Raw genomic sequence first — 22773 nt, 5'->3', positions numbered from 1 at the left:
ATAGTTCTTTTTTTTTTTTTGGCTGCGTTGGGTCTTCGTTGCTGCGCACGGGCTTTCTCTAGTTGCAGTGAGCCCTGGGGGCTACTCTTCGTTGCGGTGCGCAGGCTTCTCAATGCGGTGGCTTCTCTTGTTGAGGAGCACGGGCTCTAGGCATGTGGGCTTCAGCAGTTGTGCAGGCAGGCTCAGCTGTTGTGGCTCGCGGTGTCTAGAGCGCAGGCTCAGTAGTTGTGGTGCACGGGCTTAGTTGCTCCGTGGCATGTGGGATCTTTCCGGACCAGGGCTTGAACCCATGTCCCCTGCAGGACATTGGCAGGCAGATTCTTAACCCCTGTGCCACCAGGGAAGTGCCGTCAGCCTGCTTTTGCAGGTTACTTCAGCTCTTGCTGCTGCACAGAGAGGAGAATAGTTTCCCCCTCCCAAGGATGATACAAAGCACTTAGCACAGCAGAAGTAAGCTCTTGAGGAAGACATAAAAATGATTGTTATTATTGGTTATTCTTCAGGGCTCCCCTTTCCCTGGTAATTTGGCCCTAACATTTGCTACTCTGTTTAAGATGGATTGGTTGAGCCATTCATTTACTGAGCAGTTGCTGGGTGGCAGGCACTGTTCTAGCTCCCGGAGATCCAGCAAGGAAGAAAAGAAACAAAAATCTTTGTCCTCCTGGAGTTTCCATTCTATCCAAGCCACACAGTGGGGACAAGGTGGTCCCCACAGGGAGTTGGGGAACGGATAGAGGCAGTGCAGGCAAAAACTACACCGACTCCTGACACCACTGTTAATAGTAGATGTAAGGTGCTTAGCACAGGGCTGCCATGTGGTAGTGACTATGTAAGTGGTGATTGCTATATTTATAATTATATTGCCTTCCTTTGGGGGCTGCCTCATAAAATAGCAACCTCCCTAACTCTCATTTCCATTCCTGAGTCTCACTGTTGTCCATAGTACTTGTTATGGACTGAATGTTTGTGTTTCTCCAAAATACATATGTTGAAATATTAACCCCCAATGTGATGGTATTTGGAGATGAGGCCTTTGGGAGGTAATTATGGATAGATGAGGTCATCAGGGTGGGGTCCTTGTGAGGTGATTAGTGCCCTTATCAGAAGAAATACCAGGGAGCTTGCCTCCTCTCTCTGGCCATGTGAGGACACAGCAAGAAGGTAGTTGTTTACAAATCAGGAAGAGAGCTCTCATCAGAAACCAGATTGGCCAGAACCTTGGTCTTGGACTTCCTAGCTTCCAGAACTGTGAGAAATACATTTCAATCATTTAAGCTACCCTGTCTGTAGTATTTTGTTATGGCAGCCTGAGCAAACTGAGACAGTACTAATCATTACCTGATACACCATATATCTGTCTTCTCTCCTGAAATTGTAAACTCTGTAGGGCTGAGGGCTTCATTCATTCATTCATTTATTCATTTTCGTCAATTCAACACATACTTATTGCATGCTCACTCTGTGCCAAGCAGGGTTCTAGGTGCTGGGGATGCGGAAAGGAACAAGAAAGATGTTTGCACGAATGGTGCTTGCGTTGCAGCTGGGGTAGACATTGGGAACAGCAGACATAATAAACTGAGGACATTCACAGTGTATTCGAGGGTAGTGTGTTCTATGGGAACAAGTGGAGCAGAGCCAGGGTCTGGAGGGCTGGGGTGGGCTGCAGTGTTAAGGTGGCTTCAGGGCAGGCTCTGTTGACAAGCTGATACTGGAGCAGCCTTGAAGGAGGTGAAGGGGTTAGTCTTAGAGGATGGTGTTCCTGGCCCAGGGAAGAGCCAGGCTCGAGGCTGAGGGCAGGGGTGGGCCTGTGAGAGGGAGGAGCAGGATGAAGAACGGATTGGAGTGGTGAGAGCAAGGTGGACAGAGGTGGAAGGGGAAACCAGAGCAGGGTTCAGCAGCGTTGCACGTGAAGTCTCCAGACCTTTCTAAAAGACTCTGTCTCATGCACAGTAAAATGGGGAGCGACTGAAGGGTTTAAAACAAAAAGCTGATTTGCTCTGATTTAGCTTTCAAAATGATCACTCTGGCTGCTGTGTTGAGAAGAGACTAAATCTAGGCCAGAAGCCAGGGCACCCGGGTCAGACCTGCAGGGGATGCAGGTGCTTGGTCCAGGCTGGTAGTGGTGGACAAGAGCTTCTGGACTGCTCACTGTTGTATCCCCAGGCATCTAAAACTGCCCTATCCAATGCGGTAGCCACTAGCATTATGTGGCCGGTGAGCACTTGAAATGAGGCTAGTCTGAATGGAGATGTACTAAAATACACGTCGGATTTCAAAGACTTTAACACAAAAAAAGTGATATATATTCCGTAACATCTTAAGGAAAAACGCGAACGAACTTTTTGGCTAAGCCAGTATCTCATTACTGAATTTGTTAACGTTGATTACGTATTGAAATGGTATCTTGGATATATTGGGTTAAATATGATATATCGCTAAAACTAATTTCACCTGTTTCTTTTCATGTTTTTTTTTTTTTTTTTTAAATGTGGTTACTGGAAAATCTAAAATTACCCGTAGCTCAAATTCCATTTCTATTGGGCAGTGCAGCTCTAGGACAACGCCTGGGCCGTGATAGGCATTCAGTGAATCCAGAGTGAGTGAGTGAGTGCCAGGCACAGGGGATTCTGCACAGAACAAGGAACCATCCCTGTCTTCAAGAAGCTCCCAGTGTGGGGATTTCCCTAGTGGCGCAGTGGTTAAGATTCCGCCTGCAAATGCAGGGGACCCGGGTTCGAGCCCTGGTCTGGGAAGATCCCACGTGAGGCAGAGCAACTAAGCCCGTGCGCCACAACTACTGAAGCCTGTGCTCCGCAACAAGAGAAGCCACCGCAATGAGAAGCACGCGCACTGCAACAAAGAGTAGCCCCCGCTCGCTGCAACTAGAGAAAGCCCGTGCGCAGCAACGACTGCTGACCATAGCGGCTGGGAGGCAGGAAAGACAGGTGGAAATGGAGCTGCAGGCAACTAGGTCCAGTGTGGCTGAGAAAGCTCGAGCAGGAGGGACGTGGGAGATAGGTCTCCAGTCTCAGCAAAGGCCTTGCAGACAGGGAACAGAGAGCTGAGGACCCTGGGCCTTGGGACTGTGGCTGAGGTGGGAGGGGCAGGAGTGGCCAGTGGGCCGGCGGGTGGGGCCAGCCTTAATGACCAGCAGAAGTGATTTAAATGGGTCCTGCCAACCCTCGGATGGTAACCAGGAGTAAATTCCCAGGTTTACATTTAGAAAGATAACAAATGTAATAGAGGATGGGTCTTAGGAGGGAGGTGCCTGAAATGGCCCTGGGTGGACAGAACTGTAATTAGGGAAATTTGAATTATCTTTCCTCCAATGAAAAAAATACAAGCTTATCTCTAAAAATCTGGGGGGAAAAGTCTATAAAGATAAATATTATTTCTTGAGTTAAATTCAATCACTGTTATGTCTTTACTGTTGCTTTTTAAAAAAAAGGTTGTAATTATGGTATGTAGCAATATGTTTGTGTCCTGACTTTTCTTAGTTATCATTAAGTTGTAAGCATTCCTGAATATTATTACATATGCTTTTGTCCATGTCATCTTTATTGGGTAGATGATATTTCTGCAATGCTTAGCTCATAATGGAGCTACATATAGCTTATATATATGTTTTCTATTTTTTGTTTAATTTTTTTGATAAACCCCCCATCCTAGGATTATTGCATCATAGCATCTCACTATTTATTTATTTTTGGCTGCGTTGGGTCTTCGTTGCTGCACACGGGCTTTCTCTAGTTGTGGCCAGCAGGGGCTACTCTTCTTTGCAGGGCGCGGGCTTCTCATTGCGGTGGCTTCTCTTGTTGCTGAGCGCGGGCTTTAGGTGCGTGGGCTTCAGTAGCTGTGGCATGCGGGCTCAGTAGTTGTGGCTCGTGGGCTCTAGAGCGCAGGCTCAGTAGTTGTGGTGCACGGGCTTAGTTGTTCCGCGGCCTGTGGGATCTTCCCGGTTCAGGGCTCGAACCCGTGTCCCCTGCACTGGCAGGCAGATTCTCAACCACCGCGCCACCACGGAAGCCCTGGGGCACATTTTTTCACGTTTTAAAACGTGCCAAAAATAGGAAGTCTGACGCAAGCCTTGGGGAGGCTGTGTGGGGCATGGGGTCTCGTGACTCAGCTAGTGAGCGTGGGGTCGCTTGAGAGACCAGTTGGCAGCGCGCAATGAAATCAAAACATACGTGCAGCCCCACGCCTCGGTGCATTTGAGAATTCACAGCTCATGTTATGTGTTGTTGAAGGATACTTCGAGGTGGGTGTGAATGTCTAAAAAAAAAGGAATGGAAGGATCTAGATCAAGTTCACTCTCATCCTCCTGGGAGGGAGGAGAGGATGGGGCTGGTGGTGACCGTCAAAGGCTACTTTAACTTTACCTTTAATGTTTTATAAAAGAATATAGGCACAGATATCACTTCTGCATTTTGAAAACATAGTAAGGAAAGCAGACCGTGTGTATATATGACAACACGTTCATGGTTGTAAATTCAGGGTTTTAAAAATTTCTTTTAAAAACTAGTTTGAAGGGACTTCCCTGGCGGTGCAGGGGTTAAGACTCCGAGCTTTCACTGCAGGGGGTGTGGGTTCGATCCCTAGTCGGGAAACTAGGATTTCGCATGCCGCCAAAGCAAACAAGCAAACAAACAAACAACAAAAAAACTAGTTTGAGGGAGAGGTATTCTAGCCCGAGAGAACAGCATGCATGAAGGACCCAAGGCAGGAAAAAGTTTGGGAAGTTCATGATGTCAAGAGACTCCTGTGGGTGGAGTGGAGTGAACGTCCAAGGGTAAGAGACACAGGAGCCGGACGGGGTCCAGGGTGGGCAGGTGCCCGGTCTTGGAGGCCTTAAGCACTAGTTCAGGCCCCTGTGGGCTGCTGAGTGGGGCAGGGCCTGGTCTGATTGACAGTTTTGCTCGGTAGACAATGGATTGGATGGTTGACAGTGGTAGCTGGGGCCCGTTTGGAGGCTGTGTGGCAGTCATCCAGATGAGGACCCTGGACCCTGGCTCTAGCAGTGGAGAGGGGGAGAAGAGGACAAGTTCAATATTTATTTTGGGGAGAGAAAGGACTTCTGCCTGGAGGGCGAAGTTGGAAGGGATCCAGGTGGGACTGAAGAGGTAGCTGAGGGCCTTCCACTCCCGGTGAGGAGCTTGGACTTTATCCCGAGGGCGATTGGGAACTGTGGGAAGTTTTGAACAGGGGCAGGGACGAGATCAGAGTGGCATTTCAGGGAGACCTGTGCACATGTGGTGTCCTGGGCCTGGGGTCACTGAATAACATTCTATAGTTAATGTGGCTGAGAATACACCAGTGACCCTCTTGTTGGAGGCTTGGCTTTTCCCGTTTTTCGAAAGGAAAGAGGAAAAAGAAAAGGGCCTCTGTGTGGGAAGCCCCTGAAATTTAAGGGAGAGCCGCTGTCGGAACAGGGGTCCCTTCTGGCATTTATCGTTTCGGGGTTTATCCTGTAGTCCACTTAAGTAATCATTCATCCAATCGGGGCCAGGGGCAGCTTTGGGATCCCTTAGCCAATCTTCTCACTGAGAGATTTCGAAGAGAGATCACTCCTATCCTTGTGGTGTATCGCTTTTTACAAAACAGACGGTTGCCTTCGGTCCAAGAACAACCTATGAGGCTAAGGCCAGAGTGTCCTGGCCGGGTGGACGCTCAGAGAGCACCTCTGGTGGGGACCTGGGGCTTCTCCCGCAGGCTGTGCTTCTCAATGTCACTGTATCCAGATCACCAGCCTTGCAGGGCCGCTTTCCCCTCAGGAGATGGCCTCGCAGAAAGTGCTCTTGAAATAGAAGGGGAGCTCAGGGCTGCCCCCTGGCCTTTGCTTGGTGCAGACTTCCGCTGTCCTCTAGCCACGCCTCGAGGTTGGCCAAAGGCAGTGTCTCTTGCCTGTCATTTCCCTGGACAGTCCATATGTGCTTTCTCAGTTAGAGACATTCCCCACATACTTACCCCACTTTTCCCTGCAAAGGGTTTTGAAGAAAACGAGGGGTGCCAAAGGATAGGGGAAATCACTGTATCAGTCATGGTAACGCGTGGAGGTGGTCTCAGCAGCCGCGGCTTAGACAGCAGCGTACGGTTTCCACATTTTATACCTGAGCAGTTGCTGACACCCTTGACCCTTGATTATGCAACTCTCTCCGCTCTGGTCCAGCAGTGAGACCCGACATCACTGGCGCCAGAACCCCCTCTGGAGGGCATCCACCGCCGGCCCCAGCTGTCTCCCTGCTCCCACTCCTGCCTTCCTCCTGGCTTTCAAAAGGGCAAACTAGATCCTGAGACGCAACGACTTAAAAGCTTTTATGGCTTCCCATTATTAGTTGGAGTGCCTGCTGTATAATAGACCCTCATGAGTATTGATTGAATTGCTGAGTGGCGTGAACCCAGTGATGTGTATCTGGGATAAGGACCCAGCCCTCGCCAACCCTCCAGGCTGAGTGCTTTCTGCCAGATGGATGCCTCTGGTTGGATCAGAAGGAAGGCTTGTCTGATTAGAGGCAGCTGGTGAGTGTCGGTTTTGAATAATGAAGGTTTGGAATGGCGTTATTCTTTGGAGAGGGTGGGTGCCTGCAGATTCACGTCTGACAGTCACGTCTCACCCAGCTGGGGAGAAGGGGCAGGTTTCAATTCCTTTCCCACTTCCTCTTCTAATTAACTCCTGTTGATGCTTTATGACTCAGCCTAGGGGTCACCTCCTTCCGGAAACATTCCTTCATCCCCTCCATGCACCCTGAGTTATCACAACTCACATCCTGTTGTGTTGTGTTGTGGCCATGGATTCCCAACAGGGCTTGCAAACTCAGTTGCTTAGGAAGATGAGCAGATGATGTAAATGCACCAGGTGAACCCGATAGAACACGGTAGGAAGGGTGTGGACTGGCCCACAACCGGTCCCCTCTCTAGACCGGGCGGCTGCTCTGTGATTCCAGCTCCCCCTCTCCGCCTCGCCCTTTCCCCAGGCCGGAAAGGAGATTCACGGCTGCCACACCTTCTACTTTTGAAAGAGAAGCTGGGTATCATTCTTTTTTTTCATGAAAATTCTCCTGATTTTCAAATGTTTCAATTCGGATTTTTAAAGAAGGCTCACCAGGCCAAACCAAACACGTGTGGCCCCGATGTGGCCCCAATGTGGCCCCTGGGGCCAGCAGTTTGCAGCCCCTGCCTGTGGCTCTCCCTGTCCCATTGCACAAGCTCTTCCAGACACGACGTGCTTTTCTGTGTCCCCAGCACCTTGCAGGGAGCCGGCAGGGCTTGGTGGACGCTCCCTGCTCATACCCTTATTGACTTGGGTGCTGCAATAGAGCACCTCCCGCATAGACGGCATTAACATTTTTTCTCTTACAACTGTTTGTACATAATGCTGTTCTGAGTTGCTTCTTCAGCCCCCTGCATGTTTTTGTGATAGGCTGTGTGTCCCTGGAAAACTAATCATTTCCTAAATGTTAACTGCTCTTTTCCTTTTCCCCTTCCCTCTCCACTCCCTCAACACATGTCGGCCTTTTTTTTTGGGGTGGTGGGGGGGGGGGGAAGCCAGACCTTTTGTATCCTGCTGGGCTCCTAAAGTGTTGGTCAGCTGTTATTAGGCAGTGGTGGTTTCCGGCTAGCTCATGGACTTTTGCCCTCCAAGTTGGTGAGTTTTGCTGATTTCCACGGGGGGGAAATGCATGACTTTCAGATTTCTCTTCGTTTACGGTGAACCATCGTGGCAAAGTTGCTTAAAGAAACAAGCCAATCAGCTACCAGGAGGAAGCAAAGTCCCACGCTGTTTTGTTCAGTGTTTTCCATCTTGTTATCTGTCTTCACGTTGTGGAGGCAAAATTCAATAAGGTGCTTAATATGTGCCTGAAACTGAGCAAGGCTCTGGGGAGATAAAAAAGAACGGTGGATTTGATAGTCTGGAAGATCCATCCTTACCTTTCAGAGATGCAAAGGGAGAGCAAAACCAATGCCAATGACGATGCAGTGTCAGTGCCGTTATAGTGCAGCATCACGTTCTTTATTTAGCATCACTAGGAGCTACAATAAAATGGCATCATAGAGATATTAAGCCCTGACTCTGTGCCGTCGTTAAGAACTTGTCCATATTAATCCACGTAGATCATAACTATGAACTGATGACACGGAGAAATCACAGTGGAACAGTGACCTTCAGTGACCCAGGATTTACTGTGTGTCTCACTTGCTGGTGCTGTGCTAGGGTTAGTAGCTACACTTGGGGATCCCTTGAGATCCCCACCCCTCTAGTCCAGTGCAGGGATACAGACGTGTGCTTTTGCACATGGCGACAACACCAGGGTGAGGTCGTGGTTGTCAGAGATGGACGGGGTGATGCTGGTTCTCAGGGGATGAAGCAGCTGATGACAAGGGATGGCTTCAGATGGCAGGTGCCTTAGGTGGGTCCATGAGTATAGGATGACTGAGGTCCAGCTGGTCTGGGAGGCTTCTTTTAGAGGAGGTGAGCCTTGCGATAGGGTTATGGGTGGCAGAAGGAGAGGGGTTTGCCTGTTACAGAAGGGCTGTAGTCTCTGTTTCTTATCTTGGAATGGGAATACTATTTCCTGCCTCTGGTTGGTTGTAAGGATTCGTACTAATAACAATAGTATGATTACTGACAACAGCTGGTGTTCTGTGAGAGCCCACTGTGTGATGGGCACAGTGCCAAGGGCTTCCCTTCCATTACCCCATACACTGATCAGCAATACCTTATGGGATAGGAACCATCATCAACCCCGTTTTTCAGATGGGACAAACTGAGGCTCAGAGACGTTAACTGACTTGCCCAAGTTCACACAGCTATTAAAAGGTAGGTTGGAACCCAGGTCAGAGTGCAAAGACTAGGTTTGGAACCAATCCATTAACCAATCTATTAACTTCAGATAGCCAGGAAGTATAAATATGAATCCTTTTCCCTAAGAAGTTTCTTTTTATTCCCATCCCCCTCTTCTTTACGCCCCCCCCCCCCTCCCCGCAAAGGGCAGGACAGTTTTGACTTTGGCTGCAAATTTTAGCTATGATAACCCACATCTCTGGTTCTAAACTAGACAATCTCTGGATAGAGATTGAGAGAGAAAAGGGGAAAATGAAAGTAGCAGTTGTCCTAGGTGATATGAATTACATTAAAATGGCTTCCAGGTTTTGTTGTTTCTGTGACACAAACCCGTTTTAATTATACCTAGAAATTGGCGCTGGTGAGTAAGAGCGGGGGTTGGGGAGGACGATGAACAGATTGACAGAGAAGCTCCGACGGCGAGGGAAGCGTTTAGGTCTCTGGACCAGCATTCTCCTCTCTCGCTCTGGTCATTCCTGTAAATGGCTCGCAAGCTTTAGGCAGCATGGGTGCTTCTGTCTTCTCAAACTCTGACCCCAGACTGTCTGCTTGGAACCTCAGCTTTGCCACTGAATAGCTGCACGGCCTTCAAATCTCTGTGCCTCCTGGTTTCTTCATCTGTAAAATGGGAGTAACAGCCTTGCTGTTCTAGGACGGTTAAGAGGATGAAATGAGTGAATACACAGAAGGCCCTCATCCCTGATGCTGCTTTCTCCGTGAAGTCACAGTGCGCACCTGACTTTGCCCAATTTTTTACCTTCCAGTGTCAATCTCTGCTTTCTTGGGGAAATCAAGTCATTATAAATGATCATTGGTGTGGCTCTCCATGGTTCACTAAGTTCTCCCAGCAGCAGAATCGTCTTGATGAAATCTAGGTCCGATCACGTAAGTCCTGTTCAGAACCCTCCCGTTAAGTCCTGGTCTCTTTCTGGATGAGCCCACAGCCTCACTACTGTGACCTGGCCCAGCTCTGGGACGTACGACAGGCTGCCCCCCTCCCGTCATCACTTTCCGTGTGGCTTCTCCACCTTCAGTGTCACTCACCCACCCCAGCACATCCCGGTCCTCTGAGCTGTTTTGTTTCCCTGTTTAGCACCCGCCACAGTCTAAAGTCCAGTCTGAGTTATCTGTCTTGCCTGTGATCTGTAACCCCCAATAGAAAACAAGCTTCAAGGGAATTTTGTTCACTTTATTGTCTCCTGTATTTCCCGTTGTCCAGCCCAAGGGTCATTGGCTGAGTGAATGAATGCAAAAAATCTTCGCATTTTAGTCTGACAACAGACCTGTGAATTGGGGCTTATGATCTACATTTGGCAGATAGGAAACTGCATACTGTTTTCCACAGCAGCTGCACCCTTTTATATTCCCACCAACGATGCACAAGGATTCCCAGATCTCCCCATCCTTGCCAACACTTGTTACATTCTGTTTGTATACTTGCTATTCTGTTTGTTCTTTAATTTTATAATAGTATGTATGTAAGTGGTATCTCGTAGTGGTTGTGATTTGCATTTCCCTAATGATGTTGAGCATCCTTTTTTTTTTTTTTTGGCAGCTCCCTGGGCCCCAGCAGTGCAAGTGCCAAGTCCTAACCACTTAACCACTGGACCACCAGGGAATTCCCTGAGCATCTTTTTATATGCTTACTGGCCACTTGTATATCTTCTTTGGAGAAATGGGTTTTTTGTTGTTGTTGAGTTGTAGAGTTCTTCATATTTTCTGGATATAAATCCCTTTTCAGGTAGATGATTTGCAAATATTTTCTCTTGTTCTGTGGGTTGTTTTTTTCACTCTCTTGAAAGTGTCCTTTGATGCACAGGGGTTTTTAATTTTGATGAAGTCCAACTTATTTATTTTTCCTTTTGTTGTCTGTGCTTTTGGTGTGAGGTGCAGACAATTGTGCCAAGCTTAGCCAGGGCCATCCAGCCAGAAGTGGCAGAGCACGTGTCCTGACCCCTCACTGTACTGCTCCGAGTCTCCATCCTTTGGATTCCCGTGGCCAGTGCTTACCCTGGCTTGGTGTCTCAGTTCAGCTCTTATGTGTCTTATCTTGTTCATCTTCTTGGCGTATCTACCAGCTGGATGCTCTTACCCCATTTCCCAGCAGTGGAGGGGAGCACCCAGCAATCTGGAACCTGGTAGAGACTCATTAATGCAGCCATCAGCAGCATAGCTGGGGTCATAGTGCACCCACCATGGACATTCCGACTTACCACGTCACTTTCGAAGTCCTCTTTGGGAGTTGTGCCTCCCACAAAACAAATGATTAGCAAACATTTTCTAATCATTTGGGGAGCGAATTTCATGTAGTTTCAGCAGTTAGTCCATGATATTCTCTTGATCTCTACGAAAGGAGATGGCGTCATGAGCATCATAGGAAACGAACTCCCGTGAGTCCCCCACCCTGCTTAGGGTGTGACCCATAATGAATTGCGTCTTTTTTCTGGTCTCTCCCAACTACCACCCCCTAGTATGCTCCCCCTGAGCCAATAGTTATCCTGAATTTTGGTGTTTATTATGTCCTTGCTTAAAATTTTTTTCCTTTATTTTTCTCCCTAAATATGATGTTACTTTTCTTCCTTTGGACCTTTACAAAATTCCACACCGTATGCAGCTTGCATTTCTACTCAGCATATGTTGATAAGTCCACGTGGATGTGGTCTGTTTCTCACTGCCGTCATCTGTTCCACTGTGTGAACAGACCACAGTTTATTTATCGGTTCTCCAAAGACATGTGAGTTGTTGGCAGCTTTTTTTTTTTTCTTTTAATTTTTTTACACCACACACAAACAGACCTGCTGTGAGCGTTCTTGTACGCCTGGTCACAAGGGCCAGAGTTTCTGGCTAAGGTGGTAGGACCCAAGGCTGCTTTTGGATTTTCCTGGGATCATAGACTTTCAAAATCAGAAGGGATGTCTTCGGCTGAGGACTGTTGACCCTCATCAGTAATCTGAAAAGAAATGCTGTTGGTGTGATGGTGAACAGCGCAGTTCCTGGAATGGGCTGGCCGTGGGTTCACTCTTGCCTTTGCCTCATTCTGTTACTTAGTTCATTGTGCAATGAACTTAACTTCTCTCCGCCTGTTTCCTCAGCTGGGAACGGAGGACAAAAGGCCCCGCATCATTTTGAAGTTTTAAATGAGATAGTGCGAGCAACGTGCAACGTACTGAACTCACCTGGGGTGGGCTGATAACAGACACTGAATCAGCCCTCCCTGCTGTTAACATTGTTCCCTGTTGGCGGTTAAGGATCTCTTACACCCGCCCCAGACTGATGCTGGGGTAGTAACTGACGCCCAGAATGGTCATGAAACAACCCTGGTCCAGATTACCTTCCCCTCCATGTGGGCCCAGGATTCCAGGCAGGTTCTCAGTCCAGCTGGATCGCTGCCCTCTGCCAGGTGATCTTGGCCTGCCCAGGCGGGATTTCCCCCTCTTCCCATCCATGCTTCCCAAGCTTTTCTGCGTGGAATGTAGGAATGCCGGGCCCCTCCTCCAGTGTTTACAGTGGCCTTCAGCTGAGGCACCCCCAGCCAGGATAAACCTTTCCGAAACAGATAAACTGATTGCAGCGGAAGAGAATGGGCTCCCAAGAGGTCTCGCCTGGCCTGTAAGCCTCCACGAGGAAAACGTAACCACGTCAGTCCTGCGCTGCCGCCGCCTGCCTCGCATTCCAGCCTTTAGGCCCAAATTATGAGAGGAGGGCAAGCAGGTCCCTCTTCCAGGAGAGGGACCTGTTTCATCAGCAAGATTTAGTCATTCATTTATGGCTTAGATCCAGAGCCTGGGCTTTTTGCAACCGGGGGCTCTGCCTTGTGTTTTGAATCATTCTGATACTTGGTAGCAGAGGGCCACCCAAAGCCACAAATAATCGCTCACCTGCGTGAGAAGCATAGGAAAACAGCATAATGGACAAGAGCGCGGTTTTCTCGTTTGCACAGCATCGGTTTGAGATCCACCTGCCTTCAAAAGTCTCGGATCTCCCTGGAGAAGTTACCCTCTTGAGTCTCAGTTTCCTCATCTGTAAAATTAGAACATAAGTAGTACCGACTAGATACTTTGTTGTGAGCGTTGAATGGGATTTTGTACATTAATGGCTTCCTCCAGAACTGGCATGTAGTAGGTGCTCAGTAAGCACTGGTTATGAGCCCCGCGTAGGCACACGAGGGCTGGGCCTCTAGCCTCCAGGGGGTCAGGAAATATGGGCTGACTGAGCGAAGGTGTTGAGTACTTTCCAGTTTGAAAAGCACATTGATACGTGTTGCTTCCTTTCTTAAGTTTCTAGCTTTGGAGTCCAGTCCTACTGTCTCTTGCAGGATGACGCTGATCACTTCCTCCCTTGATTTTCTCATCTGCCGAAGCCTGTCGGCTCTCACGTAAATAGCTCCACCTGTTTACCTGCCTCTGTTCCGGCTCTCATGTAAATAGCTCCACCTGTTTACCTGCCTCTGTTCCGGCTCTCATGTAAATAGCTCCACCTGTTTACCTGCCTCTGTTCCGAGGACTCTGCCTCTATATCTAATCTGTGTATTTAATCCTGACAACAGTCTATGCTGTCGATATTAATTTCCCCATTTTACAGACGGGAAAGCTGAGGCAGAAAGGTGACTATCCAAGGTAACAGCTACTAAGTAGCAGGGCCAGAGCCAAGATTTGAAGCCAGGTAGCCTGCTTTTCAGATCTGTTGGTCTAACTGGTTTGCTCTCCTGCCTTGAGGTCATCTCTTCCTCAGGGCTCCAGGTCGTTGATTGAAATGTGAGATGAGGAAGAGCTTGGGGGCATTGAGAGAAGTTTATTAACGGTCCCCGGATTGCACAGCAGTGGGGGGAAGCTCCCCAAGGTGAGCTGAAGTGGCAGAGGTGGGATCAGAAGACAGATGTCCCTTGGGCCATCTTCCCTCTGGTGCTTGGAACTTCATCAGCACAGAGGATTAGCAGCAGGCTCATTGCATTTGCTCTAGTAGGCCAGGGGGCCCAGGGCAAACACGCTCCCTCCCAGCCAAGAAACTGATAGCTGTAAAGTCGCACCCCACCCACCAGATTGACAGTCTGGTTTTCATTGTTGGCGTAATGAATTATGCTTCTTAAGGATGAGAATATCTTCCAGCTGTTGAGTGGTTTAAATTTCCAGATGTTCCTCTGCCCAGGAAGCGAGAAGGATGCATGATTGGATCTCTTTAAAAGTTGCTGCGCAGAATGGCTCATTAAATTTCAACAACTTGCCTGTGGTCCCCAGAGGAGGGAGGGAAGAAGGGACCCATTTGCTAGAGTGGGAACGGTAAGTGAAGATAAGTGAACTGGATTTGTAGGCAGGAGGCCTGAGTTCTGGTTCACGCTGGCTGTGTGACTTTCAGCTGAGCCGACGACCACTCTGAGCCTCTAGTTTCCGAAGCACTTTTTAAGAACTAGAGGAAGCTTTGTTTGGTATCATCTGAAAGGGGCTGTGTAAACATTAACTCTTACAATCAATGAAAGCTTGTTGAACTGTAGTTGACAATGAAAGAAGACAGAGATTAAGTCCATCCTTGTTTTTAACATACAAATATAGAGGCCAGAGAGGTTAGGACTTGTTCAAGCTATCGCTGGACCTGTGCTGGCCAGTATGGTCACTGGTATGTGGCTACTGAGCACTTGAAATGTGGAAAAGTCCGAATTGAAATGTGCTGTAAGTGTAAAATGTGCGTCAGATTTCTAAGTCTTAGTACAAAACAGATAATGTAAAATATCTTTAATAAGTGTTCCTATTGATTACATGTTGAAGTGATAAGATTTAGATATATTAGGTTAAATAAAAATACATGATTAAAACTAATTTTACCTCTTTCTTTCTGTGATTTATTAACGTGGCTACTAGAAAATTTTAAATTACTTATGTGTCTTGCCTTGTATTTCTATCGGACAGCGCCGAGCTAGACCGTGACACGGACGGCAGGCTTCCGAGTTCTGCAGTGAATACGCCGTAATTCAGACTTCTGTGCTTTATCTGCAGGATTCATTCTAAAAGTTGCAACACTGGTAAACAGTGTTTGTGCCATCACGCCTCTAAATGGCCTTCCCCTTACATCAGAGCGGTAGATGCCCAGGCGTCCTGTCTGGAGCAGTCTCTGTCCTGGGATTTGAGATTGCCCCCTTCTCTTGAACCACTTGGCTTTATCCTGAGAGCAGCTGCTTTTGGAACTCTCAGTCGGCTTCCCAACACCCGCCCCCCCCACCCCCCCACCCCCCCCCCCCCCCCCGTTCTCAGGTCACTCCCTTGGGAACCCCCCTGCGCCCTGCTCCCCAGTGTCTGGTTCCTGCGGAGCTGCCGTGGTGTAGGTGGTTCCTGGACTCCCCTTCTCTGCTCTCCACGGCTCTTCTGGGCTTGAGCCACTTCTTACTGGATTCCCCCGTCAATCTCTACATTGGCTCCCTTCTTTTACAGGACCATGTAACTTGTTAGGAGCATACTCTGAAAAGGAAAGCAAATTCTTCTCTCCATCTCCAATTACACCTCTTGCTCATTTTATCCAGGAGCATGGGCCATCATTTCTTTCAAATAATGCTTATTTTTATAGGGATGATTTGTCTTATAGAAAGATTGGGAAATGTTAAAGAGTATAAGGAAGAAAATAACGTTAACACATTTTGCTGCATTTCCTTTCTTTTTTCTGTGTGTATTTCTTTTGAGTGTGAGATCATCTAATGTTGACACTTTTATTGGATTTTTCGCTTAATGTAATAGAAGTATTTCCACATGGTGTTAAAAGCAGGTTTTTAAGTATCATTTTTCAGGCAACATAACGTTGTAACATCCCGTTGCAAGGACAGTTTGTCATTTTCCCAATTTTACCTGTAATTCTGAGTATTAAGAATATTTCCCTATCATTTTCTTTCACAGTAGTGCTGAGATGCATGTTTGTGTGTGTGTGTCTGTGTGTGTGTGTATGCAGGTGTGTGTATGTAGGTGTGCACATGTGCGGATGAAGCTATTTCCATCTTTCGGATTTCTTTAGGATAGATTTCTAGAAGTCGAATGACAAAGTCAAAGGTTCTTGATGCATATTGTTAGGTCGCTTTCCCATTTGGTTTTGCCAAACTGCAGCTACAAAATGATGACTGACATTTCCCCTTCAGGGAGTTGCTTTCTTGTGAAGTTGGGTTTCTGAGCAAGATGTGGGTCTTGTTGAGGGGAAGGGGATAGCTCTTTAGTGTTTGTCATCGCTTCTCATTATGATTTTGGGTTTCCCTTAAATGCCACACTTTGCTGCTTGGGAGATGGGAGCAGCTTCGTAGGCCTGCAGTGAAGGTTATGCCCTGCGGTTTGCTGTGGCTGAGAGGAAGGAATTCTGGCCTGAGCCTGAGTACCAATCACTGTCAGTCTCACCTAAGAGAACTTTGGAAGGTCACTCAGCTTCCATCAGCCTTGTTTTTTCATCGATTAAGGGTAGATTATGACACCTACTTTAGGATTGCTGGAGGGTGAAACTAGCTAATATAATTCCGACTGCTAAGGAGGGCCCTACCCTATTCTGTTTTCAGGCTGCTTTAGTGATAATCAAAAGCATGGGTCTTGGATGCAAAACCGAAGGGTTTAGGTTCTGCCTCTTACACATTTGGCTGGTTGTGTGTTCCTTGCAGTCAGCCAGCCTCACTGGGGATAAATACCTATGTCACATTGCCTGCAGCTCTCCCCCTGTTATGTGTGTCCCCCAAAACGATGAACAGGAGAGAAGTGCATTTGCATCCTAGCTACCTACCACTTACCAGCCACGTGACCTTGGACAAGTCGCTTTGCTTCTTGGACCTTAGGGTTTTGTTTTTTTTTTTAACCCTATGAAATGGGAATAATAATACCAGTCCTTACCTCCTGAGGTGGTTGGAAGGTGGGACGAGATGGGGCCTGTAACTTGATTGGCTCAGCGCCTGGCCCTAGGGAGTGCTCAGTAAAGGTTAGTTTACTAGTTACTAGTTAGTTACCAGTGCACTCCAGCAGACCTGAGAGTTCCCCAGAGTTGGGTCTAACCAAGCTGCAGGTTAGCTCCTCAAGCTGGTTGCCCATGGCTCGTGGCAGGTGGGTTCGTAGTTTGGACTATTCCAGGTCAGGAGGCAACCATCCAGGTTTGTCATTTGATGGATGACAAAGTCAGGCTCCAGATGGTGAGTTGTTCTTTTGGAATTTCCTCTCTGTTTCCATTTGTGTTTAAGAGGAAGACCTCTCTCTCTCTGTCTCTCAGACAGACAGACACACACACACACACACACACACACACACACACACACACCACACACACACACACACACACACACACACACACACACACACGGACTAGGTCATGAAGGATGCACCAAAAAATGGTAATAGTGCCTGCTTCTGAGGAGGCTCATTGGGGGCGGGAGGGAAGCTTAACATTGACCCTATGAGTCTTTTCAACTCGTTGGAAGTTTTTACCAGTTGTGTGTATCAGTTCTTCAATCAATAAGAAACAAGTTCTTAAAAGACCACTGGGTAGTAAAAGATCTTTGAATGCCATCCTGCTTCCTAATGCGTTAATAAGAAGCCCTAGGAGTTTTAGAGAATCTGTTTCATAGCTGTCCATCTGAGCCCACGTCCCCTGAATCCCAGGCCAGAGGGCTTTCCTCCACTCACACAGACTGTCTCCCGCCCCGTGGTGGCTGGCCTCCATTTCTGCCTTCCAGAATCTGCCAACCTGAGTCCTAGACAACCGCCCGCCCCCCGCCCCCCAGGCGGCTGACTACCCCTCTGGTCCATCCTCTGGGGTGGCCTGTGTGTGGGGGGAGCCCCGGGCCTGACCGAGCAGGCCTGAGGCTGGAGGCCTTGGCTTCCTCCTGCCCAGCCTGTCCTGCCCCGGCGCCTCCCAGCATGGAAGGAGAAGTCTGTGTATCCTGTTCCCTACCCTCCTTTGAACCAAGCTCTGTTCCAGGAATTGCAGGGCCTCTCTGCTTGCACGGCAGGGTTGAGCTGCTCCCTCAGGCCCCAAGCGTGGAGCTGGCAGCTCCTTGGAAAGTTTCTTTTCCCTTTTCTTTCTGGCATGTAGGGTGGATTCCCCTGCCCGCCCCAGACTGTGCATCTCAGGGGTTATTTGAGTTGAGTCCCGAAGGAGCATCTTGCTCTGTGGCGTCAGTGGGGCAGAAGCAGAACGCTGAAAATCCCCTATCTTCCTCCCTCCCCAAAGCCTTTGATCTCCCCTCCACCCCAGCCTGAAGCCCCTCCCTCATTCCCCCAGCTCCTTTGTTGTCACATCTGTTGAGCCCGGCCCGCTAGGCTCATTGTTGTTTTTGGAGGTCATCTAGTCCAATGGTGAGCAGCTTTTTTTTTCTGCCCGATGACCAATTCAGGAAACACGAAAGCATTTCTAGGTCCACTTTTTATTTTTCCATCTAAGTTGAAAATAGCCCTGTTGATCCCAGTGTCGGAGGTGAGCAGGGCAGTGGTGTAGCCTCTCACTACTTGGATGTTCCACTTCCTAAGAGAGGAGACCCTTACTGAGAAGTGCCAGTGCTCTGGGGCCGTTCACATCTAGGCACATATCAGCAGAGCGGGGCAGAGCCAGCCTTTTCCTCTCTTCCTTCTCAGTGGACACCTCAGGCCAGGGGCTTCTGAATGTTTGTCTAGTTCCTTGTTTTACAGATGAGGGAAACTGAGGTCCAGGGTGGGTGTGACATTCCTGAGGGAGAGATTCTTGTAAGATGCTGGGTAAAACTTATTATTGAGAAGAAGAAGGAGAAGGGGAAGGGAAAGGGGAAGGGGAAGGAGAAGCCGCCATTGCTTTTACTTTTCCGCCGGGACAGTGAAGCCATCTGGCTTTGCCTCCCTTCTGTGTGGCGGCACAAGCCTTGCGGTGTTTGTGTTTCTCCTCAGCCAGGGGTGTACTTTGCAATTTAAATGATAAAGAAAACAAGCTCTGTTTTCACAGAAGCTTTAGAAAACTTGCATGAAACCTCTCATGGTGGTTTTGGGAGCCCAGATAGGCCAAGTTTCCCTTGAAACGTGGGGAGAGGGGGACATTAAGGACAGTCCGTCCGGAGAGTGTGAATGATTGCATTCATCTTGATGAGGCTCTGTGAATTAGTGTGAGAATGATGCCTGCACGGCCCAGCAAACCCACCCTTTTCTGTAAGTGCTTGTGGCCAATTTGTCTCAGCTCGAAATGGAAGGCTGACAAGATGGGCTATTTTTTTCCTGGTAAAAATAATTACACGCCAGATGCCCTTCCAAGTTCTGCGCCTCAACCAGTTAAAGATTTTTGGATCTTTTGCCCAGAATGCTTGTTCAGAAGGTAAGCTTGTTAGCATCTGAGCCAAGTATAATAATAATGATTCAGGCCAGGGACTACAAAGGGCTCTCTGACGAGCAAAAAAATAATTACTGCATATTGCATATCCTGAAACCTTTTAAATGTGTGTATGTGTGTGTGTGTATGTGTGTGTGTGTGTATACATACACACATATATGTACATGAGATGGGATGGTCTCAGCGACAAAAAAATTTATGTTACAACTTCAGAATTAAGCCTCCATCTGCCTTTGTTTGTTCTTAGAAGCAGTTGGTAGCCAGTTCCTCTCTCCCTGGTACCCAGAGCTTCCCAGAAACCCTTTCTGACAGAAAAGCTTCCAGAGGCCTTTAAGGAAGCGGGACATTCATTCAGGTGTTGCTTCGCAGGCCTCTGTTTTTAGCATCCGTTCTATAAAAAGAGGGTGACCCCTCAGCCCAGTGTAAAGCACCCGTTTTTCTGGGGTCAGACTGGGGTTGGATCTCAGCTCTGCCACTTACTGGCTGTGTGAACTTGAGCAAGAGTCATCTGCTTCCCACCTGGAGGATGAGAATGAGAATTCTGCCTTTGCAGGGTTGGGGCAGGGACTGGAGAGAATATTTATAAGATGCTGCGTTAGTTTCCTAGGGCTGCCTCAAGACCTTACCACAAACCGGGTGGCTTACAACGGACATTTATTCTCTGACAGCTCTGAAGGCCAGAAGCCCCAAATCAAGGTATCGGCAGGGCCGCGCTCTCTCCAAAGGCCCTGGGGAAGCATCTTCCCTTGCCTCTTCTAGCTTCTGGTGGTTGCTGGCAATTCTTGGCGTTCCTTGGCTATTGGCTGCGTCACTCCAGTCTCTGCCTCCATCTTCACACGGCTTCCTCCCTGTGTGTGTCTCTGTGTTCTTTCCTCTTCTTATAAGGATGCCAGTCACTGGATTTAGGGCCCACCCTAATCCAATGTGGCCTCACCTTAACAGATTACTCTGCAAAGACCCTTTCCAAATAAGGTCACCTTCTGAGGTTCTGAGGACATATGAATTTTGGGGGTGGGGGGGCATTATGGAACCCAGTAGAGATGCCTTACATATTATGGCAGATAATGTTTTGGCAGATGACAGCATTTGGTATTTTTAGGGTTGTCCCTTATCAGAGGTCTGGAGAGATAGTCCTCAAATAAGATGGGAGCAAGCCTGGCTACTTGGGGAACAGAAGGACGGCCAGACGGCAGAAGCTGATGGAGGGGGTGTGTGGTAGGATTGGTGGTTGGAGACGAGGCGGGACGGGATGAGGCAGCTGGCCCTGGAGCTGGGGAGACCGCATTTGTTTCATTCCAGGCGACGGCGATGGTGGCCTGCTCAGGGTGGTGACCATGCAAGTGAAGAGAAGAGGCTGCATTCTGTGATTCCCTGTCTGTTCCCTTGGCCGCCCTGGGCCCTGGTCTCTGCCTCGCCGCGTCATCTTGGATGATTAATGCCACTGAGGTTGGGAGGACGGAGGAGAAAATGGAATGCTTTAGCGTCTGCGAGAGAAGTCTGACCCCAGGGCCCCCGAAGGGAGTTGTTATTGTGGCCTCAGAGCCTGTGAGACTCTGTTACCTGCTAGTTGCTTACAGCCCCCTGGGCCCTGCTGAGCCCCAGGGCATAAGTGGGCGAGGGCTACAAGGCTTGTTGAGGGATTCAGCCAGATTCCGTAGGTCACTTTTGGTCAAGCAGCAGGCATTCCGTCGTCCTTTGTACCTCAGGACGACCCTGGCCCGGGACTCTGAGCCGTTGCCCGCATTCTTCTCCTGGGACTGGAATGCGGCCGCCATGGCAGTGGCTGCGGGGGAGTTGGAGCCTTTCCTGGCCCGGCTGCCCTCTGCTCTGGCCCCGCTGACCGGCTCATGCCAGCTCCCTTCTGCTTGCTCGGCCCAGTCCCTCCCACGCCCTCCGGCCTGGCCAGGGCTGGCCCCAGCCGGGGTAGCTAGACATCGACCCCGTGGACAAATTATTTTCTAGAAACCACCTTCAGGATCCCAGTATCTTGGCCACCGGGCTTGGGGTTTGCCTGGCCCTAGAGGGAAAGGAAGGCGTTCCCCTGGGGACACACCTGCATGTTTGTTAATATTATCAGTCTTCCCGTCCAGGGCTTCTCAAACTTGAGTGGGCATCAGAACCACCTGGAGGGCTTGTTACAACCCAGGTGGCTGGGCCCCGCACGCAGGGCTCTAGGGTGAGCCCCGAGCGTCGGATGACTTACCAGCTCACAGGGAACGCCGACGTTAAGGATCTCACGTCCCATCTTGAGGGAGCATTCTCCCTCCAAAGTCCCCTCCTCTCTGCCTCTGATGCCACGCTACCCGCCCCAGTGCAGGCCACCTTCATCTTCCACTGCCCGTATGCAGTTTATGACCCGACTGGTCCCCTTGCTTCCACCGTGGCCCCCTTACAGCCCATTCTACACCTCTGAGCAGGCAGAGTCGTGTCATGTCGCTGCTTGAACCCTCCCCAGCCTCCCCCTGGCAACCCCTCACTCTTAGGAAGCCCTGAGCGGCCCTGCCCATCACCCAGCCTCGTCTAGTTGCCCTCCCACCCCGCTCTCTTGCTAGTTCCCTGACACCCGACTCTACGTGCCACAGGACACGGCACTCGCTGGTCCCTCTTCCTGGAACGCTCTTCCCCCAGCTCTTTGAAAGGCTGTTTCCTCCTCATCTCCACTTCGGTCACCTGCTTAGACCGCTCCACCTCACAGGCCCCTTCCCCAAACTCCGTTGTTCTGAATCCCCAGATGCTGATGTTCGTCATGGCATCAATCACAGTCTTCAAACAACTTTTACTGATTTATTTTGCTTCTCGATTTTGATGTGTCTCCTCCACTAGAGGGTAGAAGCTGTGACTTTGACCTTCTTGTTCTCTCTGCTGTTTGACGCTTAGCGTGTGGTTAATAAATATTCTTGCACGAATGAAAAATGAACGCATGCTTGAGTGCAGATTATAGAGGGTCAGGTCAAGGCTGAACCATGTGGTCTGAACTTTTGAGGGACTGCATTTGAATTCCTTCATTGCGGAAGAAAATGGGATGTCCCCACTGGAGCGGACCAGAACTAGACAGTTCTAGAGGCTGGATATGAAAGGAAAAATGCTAATTGCTAATCATAAAATAATGAGAACTTACTGAGCGCTTGCACTGTGTCAGGCACTGCTTTGTGTACATTAAGTGTCCATTTTACAGAGGAGAAGACTTAACACAGAGAGGTTAAGAAACTTGTTTCCCAGACAGTAAGCAGGGGAGTCTGGCTTCGAACCTGGGCACCACGGCTGCAGGGTCTCCACAGTTAACTCCTGCACCATGTTTAGGGAGGCTGTGATGAGTCAGGGGAGAGAGAGGAGATGGTCCTCTCACTTGCTTCCTTTTTACAAAGCTTCCATGCCAGGTGATGCAATGCAGTCCTCTAGCTGGAGGGGCAGGTGGACATGGCTGGTTCACGTTACACTTAGCATTCACTAGCCTGTCCAGCACCGGACAGTATGGACTCAAATGGACTCAAGTCCATGGGGCCAGAAGCCAGGGCTCCCGAGGCTGAGTTACTGTTTGCCTGGCAAATGGCAGAGCTCTTTGGAGTCTTGTTCCATTTCACGACTGACAAACGCCCTTCTCACCAGGGCGGCCATCATTACCACCCAGTACCCACAGGCGAGCC

At 49.1% G+C, this 22773-nt stretch overlaps 1 protein-coding gene across 2 annotated transcripts in view; it reads left to right on the top strand.

Annotated features, from left to right (window-relative positions):
* Positions 1-22773, top strand: part of LOC103017685 (uncharacterized) — a 383445-nt gene that overhangs the window by 3504 nt on the left and 357168 nt on the right. Inside the window, exons 2-3 of one of the 2 annotated variants that reach the window (XR_009005787.1) lie at positions 9604-9724; positions 10395-10580. The exons of the other annotated variant lie outside the window; for it this stretch is intronic. The gene's annotated coding sequence lies outside the window, so the exon portion shown is untranslated. The remainder of the gene's footprint in view (positions 1-9603; positions 9725-10394; positions 10581-22773) is intronic. 2 annotated transcript variants of the gene reach the window in all.

This window comes from Balaenoptera acutorostrata, chromosome 17 (genome assembly GCF_949987535.1).
Source record: "Balaenoptera acutorostrata chromosome 17, mBalAcu1.1, whole genome shotgun sequence".
Taxonomy (NCBI): domain Eukaryota; kingdom Metazoa; phylum Chordata; class Mammalia; order Artiodactyla; family Balaenopteridae; genus Balaenoptera; species Balaenoptera acutorostrata.
This window is presented reverse-complemented; position numbering and strand designations above follow the sequence as displayed.